Source organism: Gymnoscopelus braueri (genome assembly GCF_963280865.1).
Source record: "Gymnoscopelus braueri genome assembly, chromosome: 2".
Lineage (NCBI taxonomy): Eukaryota > Metazoa > Chordata > Actinopteri > Myctophiformes > Myctophidae > Gymnoscopelus > Gymnoscopelus braueri.
This window is the reverse complement of record NC_137604.1, coordinates 17,388,052-17,404,627: the sequence shown is the minus strand read 5'-3', so window position 1 is coordinate 17,404,627 and position 16,576 is coordinate 17,388,052. Positions and strand designations below refer to the sequence as shown.

Genomic DNA, 16,576 nt, shown 5'->3' with positions numbered 1-16,576 from the left:
ACTCATTTTGCTGGGGACCCCCGGGAACCTCATCAAAGACCCCCTGGGGGTCCCTGGACTCCACTTTGAGCACCACTGGCCTAATTTATTCTTTGTCTTGCGACGGTGACGCTCAACAAAAATAACAGATTTTCTGATCAAAGGAAAAAGACAATCAGTCACACCCGTGCGAGAGTGAATATATAGTCCAAAGCAACTGTATGTCAATGCTGATGTCATTTCATCAGGACTGGGCTACTGTATGCTTACATGATAATGTTTGCCATGCTTGCAGGAGAATAACACCATGTCATCTCCAATTAGTGACTGGAGTATAATGGGTCTCCCTTCATAACCCCGTGAGGCCCAGCATTCTGACCGCTCTCTGACACTAGCACCGAGGCACCATGGGAATTAAGTCACGTGATGTAGTCTTGCAGCGCTCAAACTGCAACCTGCTACATGCACTCTCCAGAGAGGTAAACCGATGGCATCTACAAGCTCACAATGAGTCGCATTGTGAGCTTGTGGATCTGCTTTTTTCGAATAGGGCTTGAGTGGTTAAATAAAATAAAGTTAATTTTACATTACAGTTTTTTTTTTTATCAATCAATTGTTTTATTTGAAAGTAACTTAAACGTTTAATGTTTTTCTAATTGATTTCAAATGTGTGCACTTTTTTTCTTACATTAATAAAAAATGTTTAAAAAAATGTTTGTTTGAAATTGTTGTCTCTGTGAGCTCGGCCCTGGCCTCCCTAGGTTGGCAAAGGGAGTGTAGTGCCCAGGATTACATAGAGAATTGGCACTGGGTGTAAAAAATGGGGTTACAAAATCGTGGGATAAATATATATATATAAAACAAAAAATAATTGTTGTCTCTGGTAGGCAGGTTTCTGAACTGTCCACAGCCCTCCTTTAATTGAGACACAGAGCGAGTAGACAGAAATGGCGCCATCTCATAATGAGCATTAGTGAGGACCAATTATATGAAGATACGGTCGAAAATGGGTGAATCTAATGGACAGCCTCAATGTTCAGACAGAACATAGATACCAGAAAACACTTTCTTTTGTTTTATTTAGAGTAGCCAATTACCCCCCCCCCCCCCCCAATTTAGTCATTATGCCAATTAATTCCTCCCCATACACATGTCTGTGTGTAGTCACTGCTGTTGCATCGTACTGGCTCATCTGCCAGTGAGGAGGACGCAGCGCCTCCGCACCACTCCCTGCTGACAGGTAGAATAGAATAGATAGAATAGACTACTTTATTGACACAATTTAAAAGCAATACAATTACCTTTAATTATAATTTTTTTAAGTCAACACCAAAAAGCCAAAGCTTCTTGTTTCCATTGTGGTCCATAAAAGTTCCGCCCCAGCCTGTAGGAGTACAGTATGTGCCGTTAAAAATATAACCCTCCCATCCGGCTTCCCTCCCCTGAACACGGGCCAGTGTGTTCATATAGACAAGCGACAAAGCCCGATGCACTTTCTATAAAGTAGGCATAATATTTCCCCCCAAAATATTAGCATGTGGAATCCTGTCTTAGGCCTACTGTATATCCTATAATTCACAGGCAGCTACCTTTAAACCTTCAAGATTTACAACACAAGACACCACAACTGAGACCAAATACGAGAGCTTTAAAATAATCCCCAAAATCATCAAGTTCTGGCACGTCAACCCAGCATCGTAGAGCCCAAACAATACATTGGCCATAATTTGACTTTTTTGACGACAGGCAATGTGTCCCGATTTTTAAACTGCTTTCAACCTGCCGTCCCTATTTTCTTTGTGTGTTTTTTTTGCTTATAAGTTACATGTTCTCAAATAGAAACTTTATCAAAATCTACATCAGTAATAGGTGGTCTAGGACTCTCCAAAATCGCGATCGGAACCAAAAATCTAGCATTGGACGTCTCTACACAAGACGGATCCAAGTTTAGTATACATAAAGAAATGTGCTTGGCTGGCTACATTAAGAGAAGTTATGACCTAAATCATACTCTCATTCATCTACTGCTGTCAGACCCAGAGAGCCCACGGAGGCCTATAGCGGACAGGATCATGCTGACACAGAGCTGCCAACGAAGGAGACGCTCCACTTGCTTACAGTTAAAATAACCTGAAATCCAGTGGAGTCACAAATAAATAGGGCTTTTCTTTCAATGGAAAATAAATGAGCAAAGGCTAACGTTGCATGGGTAGTATCAGTGCTTGAACTGCATTTGCGATTCGAGAGTTTGAGCAATGCATTTTGTGTCTTCATGTTGGTATTCTAATGTCTCTTGTGACCGTGTGTGTGTGTGTGTGTGCGTGTGTGTGTGCGTGTGTGTGTGTGTGTGTGTGTGTGTGTGACACAGTCAAGTATGTTTACAGTGTAGGAGTTGACAACATACCAGTCTCATCCTGACTGTCTGCAGCTTGGCAGTCTTTATCCAATTATGACAATTTGGTAATTAAGTAAAATATGTTGCTTCCGTGTCTCCTCTGCAGATTATAAGGCAGTGATACAGCCTTGTGTAGCCCTCCGTAAGAACCACAGAAAAACAACCATTTCTGTGGAAAAAGACATACTGTACCAACTGTACAAACCAGTGTTAATTTTGTTGACAAAAACTATGACGAAAAATTAAAACTAAATAAAAACTAAGCTATGATGACTAAAACTAAATACACTAAATATACTGACAATTTCATCAACAAATAAAACCTACACGGAAATGTCAGGGAGGGGCTAGTGGAGAAGAGATCCAGTAGAACTAAGACACAAGTCATTTTTATGCTTGGCTGCGGGTGGGTGTCATGCTCATAAAATAGATAATCTACAAGTAGATCAGCCATTTTTGGCATACAGCTAAGTATAAATCAGGCATTATGACGCCAAAATACATTTTAGTCGACTAAATCAACTGTAGATTTACTTGACTAAAACTTTTCTGTCAAAACTGTTACGATTTATTGGCAAAGTTCCATCTCTCTCTCTCTTTAAGAAGCAGTCAGTCAACAGGTAGAATGCATTTCTAGATGAGGATGGCCATTATGACATGAACGAGGCACATAGTTCTATTCTGAATTCACAGTGGCATGCAGGTTTCACAGCTCCTTGTTAAGGCGCTCAGACGCAATGCATTACGACACAAAAACTGTAGCTGCTTTACGCCCACGTTACATTACAAGTACATGTGCTGTTCTGAACTCACAGCTCTGGCTGACGGCATGCTGACTGATGCACCCTGCAGACTAAAGCTTATCTCCTGCAGATTAAAGCCCTTGGCTCATCAATCTGAACGAGGAGGGACTGCCTTGACTTGCCTTCTCTCTCTCTCTCTCGCTCTCTCTCACAACGTTTAGCTGATGATCCAGAGCGATCAACGGTTGGCAGGTTCCGCGATATGCCGGAGGATCAACCGACAGCTGAGGAAACAACGTTTTGAGACTTGTTTGCGCAGACAGAACGACGAGAGAGAGAGAGAGCGACGTAGGACAAAGGTCATGGTGCCGTTTCGAACCCATGAGGTTGCGATCAGGTCTATGCATGCATGCAGTACGAGTTAAGCCTGAGTTATGCCTAGCTGCGTGCCAAAAATAGCACGTCTGCAAGCTCACAACGCGTCACATGAGCTTGCTATTTTTTCAAGTACAGTATAAGTCAGGCTTAACCACATGAACCCTAAAGTCCCTATTAATCTGGATCAAACGTTTGTCAAAGATAGCCGATCTACAAGCTCACAACATGTCGCAGCATGCTGTGAGCTTGGTAGAATGGCTATTTTCATTTTTATTATTTCAATTAGTGTAGAGGGGGAAAAAAGGAGTAGATCTGCTATTTTTGAAAGATCGTGAACATTTGTGCAAATCTTTGAATATATATATTTTCAAAGCGACCATTTGTACCTCAAATCTTTGCTTCATGGGGGTCCCTGGAACAAAAATATTTTGAGATGGGGGTCTGCGGTCAAATACACATCATTTTGGGGGTCCTTGACATGAAAAAGTTTGAGAACCACTGATGTAGCAACCTGGGTTTCAAAACCGGTTAGGATTTAGAAGACATTTTGTAGAATTGGCCTCAGGGTCTTAATGGGTTAAGTGGTAACTACCACAACACTCCAGGGCACGCTGTTGTAGGGGATCGAACACACGGCCTTATACAGCCTCTAACCACACCACCGGCCTGTCAGTGTGACACACTACAATAGCATGCTAGGCTGTTCCCATTCTGGACACTCAGTTTGTCTTTAGTCATAATGGGCTCAACCCACCCTCCACTCCCATGGTAAACATGATGGGAAAAACTATAGAAGGCAAACTGGGCTGTATCATGTTGCTGGGTGTTATTATTGAAGTCCCTATTTAAATACTGGGTGTGGCCAGGTCCCTAGTAGAGCTAGAGGCTTCTAAAGAGCAGGTAAATGCCCACGGGCTGATGGGAGAAACCAGCGAAAGATCTGAAAAGCACAATGAGTATCTATGGAGGTTTTGTAACCATTTCTGGATAGTTGTGGATCTGGTTTCTGGCACTGTGTGATGCTCTGACATCCCAGGAGGATGCATGCACGCGCGCGTGCACACACACACACACACGCGCACACACACACACAAGGGTGTAGTCTGGCTGAATAGCTGACAATCCGGTAGCCACACCTTAAGACACTAGGCCGCTGGAACTTGCAGCGGAGTGCAAACTCAGCACATGTGATTTTCCATTCCGATCGACACTGTACACGAACCGAGGAGACATTAAAACAACGGCACTGTTCTCTGCAGTAGCACTTCTAACACACATACACACACACACATCACCAGAGACCAGTGTTCAGAGAGACATCTGAAGCAACCAGATGTTGCCAGATTTTGCGAGAGAAACAAAGCAACCAGGTCTATGAAAACAGGCCACTACGGGCCATATGAGCACACACAGGACTATTTGAAAATAGCCGATCTACAAGCTTATGAGCTTGTAGAACTGCTATTTTCAAAATAAATCTAGGAAAAACATTGACAAATTGGTATTGATGAAAAAAGTGAAAATAACGAGCAAGAGCTTGTGACAAAATAATAACTACATTGGATCCATTTGGATCGTGCGTTCATGCGAGCGAGAGAGAGAGAGAGAGAGAGAGATCGACAGAGAGAGAGATTCTGTCCCTGCAGAAGCGTACAGTCGCCGGATGGTGACCATGGTAACCCCAGTGACAGACAGGCCCAATTAACCCATTTAGACCTGAGGCCAATTCTAAAAAAAATAATCTAAATCCTAACAGTTTTAAAACAAGATAAAAACATAAACATTTTCTCAAAATATTTTGTTCCAGGGAGCCCCAGAAGCATTTTTTACAATGCTTACAAATCTTCGCTTTAAAAAACATATATATTCAAATGCACAAATGTTCACGATTTTTCAAAAATAGCAGATCTACAAGCTCATAGCGCGGCACTCGGTGCCGCGCTATGAGCTTGTATATCTGCTATTTTTGAATAGCCAAATGAATAAAAAAAGAAATTACACAGATGCGTTCCCGGTCTTAATGAGTTAAAATGACATCAGCTGTTGAAATATTCACAGCTGCAGGTGAAGCCACGCTGATAAGGCCAGATAAGGGCCTCAGGCCTGGCCACAGCTACTCTTTATTATATACACGCCTGAAGCTCCATCAGCAACACACAGATAAAGACCTCCATCCACACTGTAAGTCTTATCTGTGTGTCCATTCATTCCCTGGTGTCCAGTAGGACAGCAAAGTGAATACACTGGAGGAACCATTCTTCACCTGGAGAGAGAAAGGCCTGGGTGGCTCTCAAAGTGCGGTCCGGGTACCCCCCAGGGGTCCTTGAGAGGGGGGTTCCAGGGGGTCCCCAGCCAAACGATTGATAGTTAGGAACCAAAAATGGACCCGTATGCGTCTATAACTCCCGAGAGCTTACAGATGGACCCCGACGGGCCCATTTGGTTACATTTGTATGCTCTCAGAGTGAATTTAGCACTGATGATACTATGGTGTACATTGGGGTCCCAGGGATCAAAATGGTATCAAATGGGGGTCTGTGTCCTCCTAATGCGTACAAAACTGGGGGTCCTTGAAATTAAAAAAGGTTGAGAATCACTAGCTGTAATAATCTTCTCTTTTCAAACGGGGGTCCGCAGGTTAATATATATGTCAGTTGTCACGATCACAACAACATGATGGGACCACAATGGAAATAAGCCTTCTGGCTATTTTGTGTAATCCTTTTGACCAAAATGTGCAATCACCTGTTTTGTACATTATGCTTGTTGTCAATCAATCAATCCATCAATCTGGGGGCCCTTAACATGAAAAAGGTTTGAATCTAAAATACCTTGATATCTACTGGGATGATAATATTGTATTTGTGACGATAATATCAATTTTCTTGTATGTTTATTTTTAAACTAGCGAAAATAGGCAATGTATAAAACGGTCACAGCACGGTCTCATAAAACCAGGAAAAGAACACTTATGCCATATCACAATGCAATATCCCAAATCCCAGACAATATCTACTCTCGTCATGATATTGATATCTTGATATTCTGCGTCTCTCTATCTCTCTCTATCAGGTCTGACAGGTGCAGGGTTGACTGCAGAGGGGAGGCTTTAGGGAAGTTTTAGATGATCAGATAAGACATGTGATTATCAGACACATACAGTAGCTGCCCCACAGCAGTCTGCGCTCGGTTCAAACTGAGGAAAACCCAGGCTGTTGCCATCAGCACAGGAAGCTAGCGGCCGGCCAGGGTGGACCAGCAATTAGTTAGCATCCTGTCACACAAATGAGCCAGGCCCAGCCCACTGCTGCAGTGTCCCGACTGAGCCACTGGCCGAACCACTCAACCAAAACCTGCTGGCTCTCTCTGGAGATCAGAGATTTTGAAGCAGGTTTAACATGCGCACACACACACACACACACACACACAGTTGCTGGGAGGGGATACTAGGAGGAGAACTGGGAGTGGTAACACTGGAAAGACAAACAACAAACACAACAGCATCAAATAACCTCCTGCAGCAACAACACTCGATATGACCTGAAGTATAAAGGCTCCTTAACGCACACAGCCATGTGTTTATTGGTCACTTTTTAACGCATCCGAAAAACACAGGATTTTTTTTTTTTAACATGCCCCAGGTCACAGAGAAGCTTTGTGTTCATGGACATTTTTCATTGTCCATTTTAAATTGAACTTTTTGTTTGACACTTTATACCTGGTGCCACTATTTTGGACATGGCATTATAGGCGAAAATGTTCAAACAATTTTCAGGGATTTTCAAAAATAGTGGATATAGCAGATCTACGTGATGTGATGCATTGTGAGCTTGCAGATCTCCTCTTTTCACTTTTCACTATATTAGAATCATTGGTAACAACACCTGTGAAGGAAGAGGCCCAATTTCTTTCCAATATGGCTGCTATGCATAAGAGACGGAAAGCGCTCATCTACATCTATCATGGTTGATTTTTAATTCCTCACTGTATTGCCTATTTTAATGTTGTTTTATGCCTTTGCTTTTATTTTATTTTATTTTTGTTTGCTTTATTGTTAAATTGGTTCTAACTGTAATTGTATTCTTGCTCTGTAAAGCACTTTGAACTGCATTTCATGTCATGAAAGGTGCTATACAAATAAAGTTTATTATTATTATTATTATTACACAGACTCACAACGGTTACAGATCGGCTATTTTCCGACCGTTGAGTTGAGACAATTAAATCTCGCCTTAAGTCTCACGTTTACACCTTGGCTTTTGATCCCGTTTGAGAGTTCTGTGGTCTCTGCTTTGATTCACTGGCTGCTGACAAGTATTCATTCTATAGTGATGCGTTTCTTTTGGTGTTGTTTATTTTGTTTCTTACTTTACTGTGTTTTTTGTTGTAGTTTTATTTGTTTTAGCTTATGTAGTGTATTTAACTTTTTTTAGATTTCCTCTGCAGCACTTAGGTAATCCTCGCGTTGTAAAATGTGCTAAATAAATAAAGTGGATTGGATTGGATTTTCGGCGAAGAGATTTGGTGTAGAGGGGGGAAAAACTCGGGGGCCTACAATAGACCCCTGGGAACTCCGGTCAATGAACCATTATAGAGGGTTTAAGTGGCTCTTAAGAAGCCGTTGGAAACACCTTTTGTTAAGACAGTCTCTTGTGATTAGGAAACGTCTGCGGTCAACCATATCATGCGTTTGACATCTCTCCAGGTATGTGTGGAGTGTTGTCTGACACTCATTACAATGGGAAAACACCACTCCTAAACCACAAACAGGCCTGTTAATCTGAAGAGTGGCTGAGGAGGATGCCAACAGTTGCAAACAGGAGAGCATTAAAGACTTCATTCCCATACGGGTTCATATAAACCAGATCAAAGAAACAAGGCCTTCTTCACATGATGTGCTGTGTGTAGTTCTCTTTCACTGAGGGAATACACAACCCAGCTCAATCTGCTGCTGGACAGGACACTACTTCACTGTTCTGACAGAGACAGATGAGGACAGTCAATGAGAGGACACACACACACACACACACACACACACACACACACACACACACACACACACACACACACACACACACACACACACACACACACACACACACACACACACACACACACACACACACACACACACACACACACACACACACACACACACACCTTCTATTCAGTGGCTGGCTTCAAGCCATTGATATTGGCAAGGTGAGATATGATCCTTGACCTAGTGTGTGTGTGTCTGTCTCGGTTGTTGAGACAGTGAAATCTGCAGGATTCGACCACCTCTTCCTTGCACCATAAACAGTGCTGCACTAGGGGGCAGAAGGAGCGAGTGCATTCTCCGGCAGCGGCAACAGCCGCGGAACTTCCGCGGTAACTGCCGGTGGAGGAGCGGCAGCTCCCGGCAGTGACTGCCGGCGGTGGAGCAGCGGAACTGCCGCGGAAACTGCCGGTGGAGGAGCGGCAGCAGCGGAACTGCCGGTGGAGGAGCGGCAGTCAACTTATTTTTTCCGCCGATAAAGTATAGTTTTGGACCATGACAGAGGCGCACCGAATCAGCAGACCTTGAGGCCAAGGAGTCGCGCCCGAGCGCCTCCAGGCGCGAGTGCCCGCGACGACCGGCCGATGGTCTGCTATTCGACTAAGCGCCGTCCGAGTTATGTACCGATAGGCACAGAATCGTAAATAATATTGGTGGGGACTGCGTTACACAAACGCAGCACACTCCCAAAGCTGACGCCACCGGCAGCTCCAGCCGCCGCCGCCGCCGCCGCCACCGGCAGCAGCCGCTGCCGGAAAATGCACTCGCTGTCCCTCTTAGGGGGAACATCCCTACCTTGTTGCTCTACTGTATAATAGTGGTTCTCAATTTAGTTTCATGTCAAGGAACCCCAAATTAATATGTGTTTGGGAGCGGAATATGTTGTGCCAGGGACCCCCATACAAGGTTTGAGTTGTTAAAATGTTTTAAAAATATTCCACATTTAGGGCAGGAACCCCTATTTGTAACTATGCCTTTTAAGACAGGAACCTCTTTTGGGGTTGTTGTTGCTTGTACAGTATATAGCAAGATACATTTTAATGTTTTTAATGAATAAATACGTTTTTCAGAAAACTTAGGTTAGGATTTAGAAGGCGTTTTTAGAATCGGCCTCAGGTCTAAATGGGTTAAAGATATATATTAAAAAACATGTTTTTTGGAAAATAATAATAGCCGAGCTCACAGCCCCTCGCAGATGAGTTGTGAGCTATAGGGTTCGCTGGGGGGGGGGGGGGGCTGGAAACCCCTTAATGACCCCTGGGGGTCCCCGGACCCTATTTTTAGAACCACCACACTATATTTCCCTCCAGGCACGCAGGATTCAATGACCTCATCATGGTGGCTGTAGTGTACAATGACAGCCGGTGACATCATTCCCTGTTAGATGTGGGTATGTATAGCTCTGCCTTGACCTATTCCCTACGGACAATAGCGCCGACACTGGAGAGATAAGAGGTGTGTTTACTGCGGGCACATCCTATCTCTGCCCCCCCGCTACTTCCTCTTCAGCTTGTCTGCCTCAGACCTCACCAGCTGATAAAAACACAGAGCTGTGTTTGCATGGAGGATAGAGGTGTGCGTGCGTGCGTTTGGTACAGATATATAAAGCCAGTGAAGGCAGCAAGAGAACCATGTGTCACAGTCCCATCGTGTCACGAATTAATCAGTGAAAAGTACAAAGCTTTAGAAATTATTACTATGATATTAATGTGACCTACTGCTGTCATCCGAAGAACATACACTAGGTCTAATATTCTCCAGGGAAATGTTTACCTGCGCTGCACCACAATAAAATCCTGTTAATTTAACCCTTAATTATTGATTTGGTTCCATTTGTTCACTCTCAGAGTTACAGACCTGTAGGGGTTCCATTTGGATCCATTTGTATACTCTCAGACAAATGAACACTCAGGACTGTACAGGGCATGGGGCTTGTGACATTGTGTCTTGTTCTGTCCACTGTTCTGTATGTGTGCAGGCAAAGGAGATGCAAATCCCAGCACATGCTCTAGGCCAGTGTATATCAACCTTTTTTGTGCCAAGGCACACCTGGCATAGCCAAAAGATCCCAGGGCACACCTAGATATACGGTATATATATATATATAATTATATATATATATATACGGTATATATATATACACACACTAGGGGTGTGCCGATACACTAATTTCACGATACGATACGATATTGGGCACACAACTTCGATACGATTTCGATACGATACGCATTTTTTTATTATGAAAATATATGAGGGAGAAAAAAAGCAAATGCAAACAAATATTTCTGTTTTTGCATTATTCAGACATGCAAACTTGTAGCTTTTCAGCTTCCACTAGCCGTTTTGAATCCAAATAGGGCAATAGTGTGACACCTGACCCGAAAAAAAAAACAGCATGTTGTCACCCTTTTCACCTCGGGGCTGTTTGCATGCCTGATTATTATTATTGTACAAAAAAAAAAAAATTTTTTTTAAATCAATCAAAATCAATCAAAATCAATCAAAATCAAAATTCAAACCTTCAAACGGCGCGGCACACCTCAGCAGTAGCCCCGGCCCAAAATTGGGACGTTTGCCAGGGTTGATAGACACTGCTCTAGGCTAGTCATCACACAGTAAATATTAGCTCATGCTACAGTATGCAGCTATAGCTGGCTGTAATTGTTTCACTTTGCGTTAGCGGCAATTAACGTTCCAAGACAAATAGACATAACCTTGAAACTTGCCGCATGGAGCCTAAGGACTTTCTAGAATCGTCTAGTTTCATTCAGTTATAACGAGGAAGGCCCATTTCAGTACAATTTCCCTTTAATATTGCAGCTGGTAAAGGCGGAGCTTGTTTTTATTCGACTTTATATACAGAACAAAAAATATTGGTTGATTTATAATGACTTTTTTTATTTTAATGTATTAATCTAAATCTCCAAAGTAACTAAGGCTGCCAAATAAAGGCAGTGGAGTAATATTTGCCTCATGAGATGTAGTGGAGTAGAAGTATAAAAAAATGTACCACAACTTATACTTCAATCAATACAGTACTTGAGTAAACCACTGTTCAGAAGAACCATAATAGAGCTGCCATAGGTAGACAGTGTGTATTCACAAAGGATGAAGAAAAGAGTGGCAATATAAATAGTGTCCCACTCGTAAAATTAGTGAGACACATTGTAGCTTGGGTACTATTGACTAATAAAGCCAGACCTAATTTCCTAATCAATGCTAGGGCTGGGCAATAGATATAATATCAACAACGTGATATGAGACATATAGTATCTTGATATGGCATAAGGGTTATCTTTTCCTGGTTCTAATCACTTAAGCCTTATTTTATACTTTGAAAGTGTGTCCAAATGTTTTTTAAACATTGATATTATATAACAACCATACCATATTATTGTCACAAAATCGGTCCATTTGGTCCATTTCTCCCTAATAATCAACACAGGTAATGTTATACTAAGAGAATGTGCTCAGTCCAGTGAAACACACCGGTCCACAGGTAACTGGGCCATAGAGGTAACACTACACTCCAGATAGATCACATCACAGCAGGACCAAGAGAACACACACACACACACACAAACACACGCACGCACACGCACACACACACACACACACACACACACACACACACAGGCACACACACACACGACTCCTTTGTTCCGAGTCACCTCCCAGGGCCAGTCAGGGTCTGAAAGGTGGGGGTCGTGTCTGTGTGTTAATCCCAAACACGGGATAAGGCTGAGCCATGCTGAGTTCATGCTGGGAACAGGAGCTCAGGCTAGCATGGACACACTCTTGCAAACAGGCGTGCACGGGCGCACACATACACACACACACACACCTGTTGCGTTGGCATGGTGACCCTGGCACCTCTCCACTGTTCTGGTCACGAAGTATGAGCAGATTACTGCCCCTGTAAGCTGTGTCACCACTTCATACACTCCTGTGTGTGTGTGTGTGTGTGTGTGTGTGTGTGTGTGTGTGTGTGTGTGTGTGTGTGTGTGTGTGTGTGTGTGTGTGTGTGTGTGTGTGTGTGTGTGTGTGTGTGTGTGTGTCTCAGATACAGCTGTGATCTTTTCAACATCTGACTGACACTGGTAGGTTGTCGGACGCACGTGATGTTTCATTTACAGCCACAGCTTTGAAACAACACCCAACCGTTTACTCACAGCATTGTGATAACATTCTGCCGGGTTCACTTCACAATAACAACAACTTAGCCAGGCTAAAACTGATGGACCACCCACCTGAATCTCATTCTCCAACTCTCTCATCTACAACCATTTAAAGGTGCTGTAAGTGATATGCTTTGGTCATTTGTTTGAAACAAAATGTTTTGTGTAGTTAAAACGTTAATGCTCTGTATTGTTATAGTAATTGTTGCTACAGAGTGTTTGTTCAGTAACATGAGTCTCTGTCCCCTCATCTCCAGCTGTTTAATAAACAGACAATATTTGTTTCAGGTGGGTTGCCAATTTCACCCAGGCAGGAAAGAGGATCCATTTATTTTATATTGATCCAATTTCAATTTTGTCTGCTCATGTCCTTGTTTACTCACTTCCAATGCCATGTGTTTGTTGTATTTCCGTAGTTCTCTCACCTGATTGGATAACATTTAAGTATCCCTACCTGAAATTGATTGATTGATTGAATACTTTATTTAGAAAAGACATGGAAACAGACAGTACATGGAAGTACAATTCACAATACATGGTCCTCTAAAATGGACCGCTCATAAAACCACAATGGCTTATAAAGAAATATGAAAATCATCCGTTTACTAAAGAGCTGGCGAGACAGAGAGAGCCCTGTTACTGAACAAACGCTCTGTAGCAAGGATTATGGGAATATATACGTAGGGGTATTTAACCATTATTTTAACAAAGAAAATATCACTTACACCACTTTAATCCTGACAATAACTGCTATTCACAGTTCAACATACAGCGATAACGACGCTCACTATAACTGATCTGGCGTCAGACAGCTTGGTCTCACCAAGCTCTCTATATAAAGTGGGCCGACCAGACTTTCTGCTATGTGAAACCAGCTAGTCTGGTATATTGGACCACTGAAGTGTGTCCAGCTATCCAACATGGAAGCATACAGTAGCTGTCATGTAGACCTAAAGGTGAGACGACATTAACCCCAAACCCACTATTCATAGTAAAACGAACATGAGTTGCACCTTGCAACTAGGCCGCTTTTTTCCCTCTACACCAAATCTCCACGCCAAAGATAGCCGATCTACAAGCTCATAACGTGTCGCATTGCAATGCGTTGTGAGCTTGCAGATCGGCTATTTTTGGCTAATGTTCCTCCCAGAATATGGATGCTAGGGTTCAAGTGGTTGACTACATGAACCCTAGCGTCACTATTCTGGGCGTGTCATAACAGGTGGTAAACATTATGTGAAAACAGACGATCTATCTACAAGCTCACAACGCGACGTGTTGTGAGCTTGTAGATCGGCTATTTTCGGCAGAGATTTCAACCCCTGGGGGCTGAGGATAGACCCCTGGGGGTCCCTGATCAATGAAGTATATTGAGTTGAAGTGATCCCCCTCAAACGATTGAGGGGGATCAGAAAAAGAAATAGGAACACAAAAAACGATTCTGTCTAAACAAGCTACGGCATCATTCTTCTTGTTTATATGCAGTTTCTTTTAGTGTTTGTGAGAACTTGAGATGTACATATTAATGTTGTGTTACATTTTAGGATGGACCAGCCCAGCCAGTGTCCATCACTGTTTTACTGTCTGGTACACAATAGGATCACTTATTCAGGATGTGTAGATCTACAGAACTACAAGCTCACATACAACAGGTGGTAGAGCACTTTTTGCCATTTATAAAAGCCTTTGACCATTCTTGACAGACTTTGCCTATAACAACATGCGCAAAATATAGGACATCGGGTTGTCATGGGACATGACAACAGCAATTGCATTCATGAATATCTATAAGTGATCCTGTTGTGTACCAGACAGTAAAACAGATGTGACAACATCCCTCCACCACACAAACATGGATCCGTTCTCAGTCCATCCTAAAACCATATACTGTAGGTAATAGTCATTATATTAAAACAGGTGCAGGACTCAAGTGTGAGTCAACTGTATCTTTCCACATTTCAGAGGCTGTACGAGCAACATCAGACGATTATGATGATCGACATTGATTTACAAGCCAAGAAAGCTTTTTTTGTTGTTGTAAAAGTACACCCCAACCCCAACTATTTTGTTAAATAAAAGATGGCCCAGCATGAAAATTTGATGCGTTTGTTGGAACTGGGAAACTCAACACTGCACACAGGAGCTTCTCTTCGGTCTCCACGGGAATTTGAGAAGCTCCAGTCCAAAAAAAAAGACTCATCTCAACAGTAATGACCTGGGAGGAATTAGGAAATCAATGTAGGCCAGTGGTCCAGCCAGGGGACCCTCAAGAGTTCCTTAAGGGGTTCTAAATGGTCCTTTGCAAGTCTGTAACTCTGAGAGTTAAGATGTTCTTTGAAATAAAATGAAAAAGTTTGAGATTGAGAACCACGTGATTCTACTTACTGTACAATTTTGAGGTGATTTTACTTTACTGGAGTATTTCCAATTTTCTATACTCTTACTTCTACTCTCCTACACCTCAGGCAAATATTGTACTTTTACTCCACTACAATAATTTGAAAACTTTAGTAACTACTCCAGTTACTTTGTAGATTTTGAACACACTTCAGCCTATATAGATTTCGGCAAGATCTGCTATTTTCAAAAGATTTTTACAGAATGTATACATTTGAAAACTTGTGAAATGGGACATTCTGCATAATGAGTACTTTCTACTTTTGGTACTTTAAGTACACTTTGATACCATACTTTTGTACTTTTACATTTTTACTTTTAAAATGTTTAATACGGGACTTTTACTTGTAACAGAGTATATCTACATTGCAGTATTGATACTTTTTACTTAAAGTAAAAAATGTGAGTACACCACTGTCTGTGTGTTATTTATGGAGCCACAACACAAACACGTGGAAATTACAGCCCAACATGTGCGCCTGTCACGTGATGCACCTTAAAGTTACCTACATGTTTATAACATGGTACTGTATAACAAAGGGTTAAATTATGTAATTTGGGCTTTAAACACCCCCAACCACGCACGCGCGCGTACACTCTCTCTCTCTCTCTCTCTCTCTCTCTCTCTCACACACACACACACACACACACAAATCACCGCGTCTCAAACAGCTGTCAGCGAGGGAAAAAACGCAATTAATACCCCTAACAACATAGGTTGCCAAAAAATACATAGAATTAAAATACATTATTTACATTTAAAAGTATTATATTATATCCTTACCGTCACGGAGCGTGTTATTTCTGAACCGGTAGAAGCGCTCTGTAACTGTTTGAGCGACGCGTCCACGCTCCTCCTCGGGTATGGTTTCCTTTCCAACACACACCAAGTACAATGTTAAGTCGGGAAATACACGTTTCCAAAGCTACACGTCCATTGTCTCGCTTTGTTTGGGCGAAGGTCCGTAGAATGAGCTCCGTGTGAAGTGTGGAAAACAACCAACCTGATCCACACGTAACATACAGCCTATAGGTGAGACTGACTGACTGCTGTAATCCCTCTGGGTGACGCTCCACCCACTGTGCTGAGTAGCTATCGGGTAGAGTTTCGGGACGACCCATGGATCGCACCACGGTCGTCCGTCATGACCGGTCATGGATGAACTTCAACATAGTGTTTGCACTATCTCCCTTTTTGGTCCGTACATCTACATAAACGTTCAAATTTCAAATATAAAGTGCTTACCCTATGGTCACGGATGTTATAATTATGTACGGGTCCTCAAAAGTACCCGTATCTTCCGTATTGTTCAATAAAAAGCATTTTAATCTGATTGGTGGCCATTTTCTCATAGAGTTATAATGTATCAGAGTGCAATACACCTTCCAACTGATAGGGTCACGTAGTTTCGCGTGACGAAAATATGGAGAAAATAGCCACCAATCGGATTAAAATGCTTTTTTTTTA

General features: G+C 42.4%; 1 protein-coding gene across 6 annotated transcripts in view; it reads right to left on the bottom strand.

Moving 5' to 3' along the window:
• The window catches only part of fhip1aa (FHF complex subunit HOOK interacting protein 1Aa), a 55,879-nt gene extending 39,715 nt beyond the window's left edge, over positions 1–16,164 (bottom strand). For all 6 annotated transcript variants that reach the window (XR_013931988.1, XM_080412354.1, XM_080412356.1 and 3 more), the window contains exon 1: positions 15,893–16,164. The gene's annotated coding sequence lies outside the window, so the exon portion shown is untranslated. The remainder of the gene's footprint in view (positions 1–15,892) is intronic.
• Between the last annotated feature and the right edge of the window lie 412 nt (positions 16,165–16,576).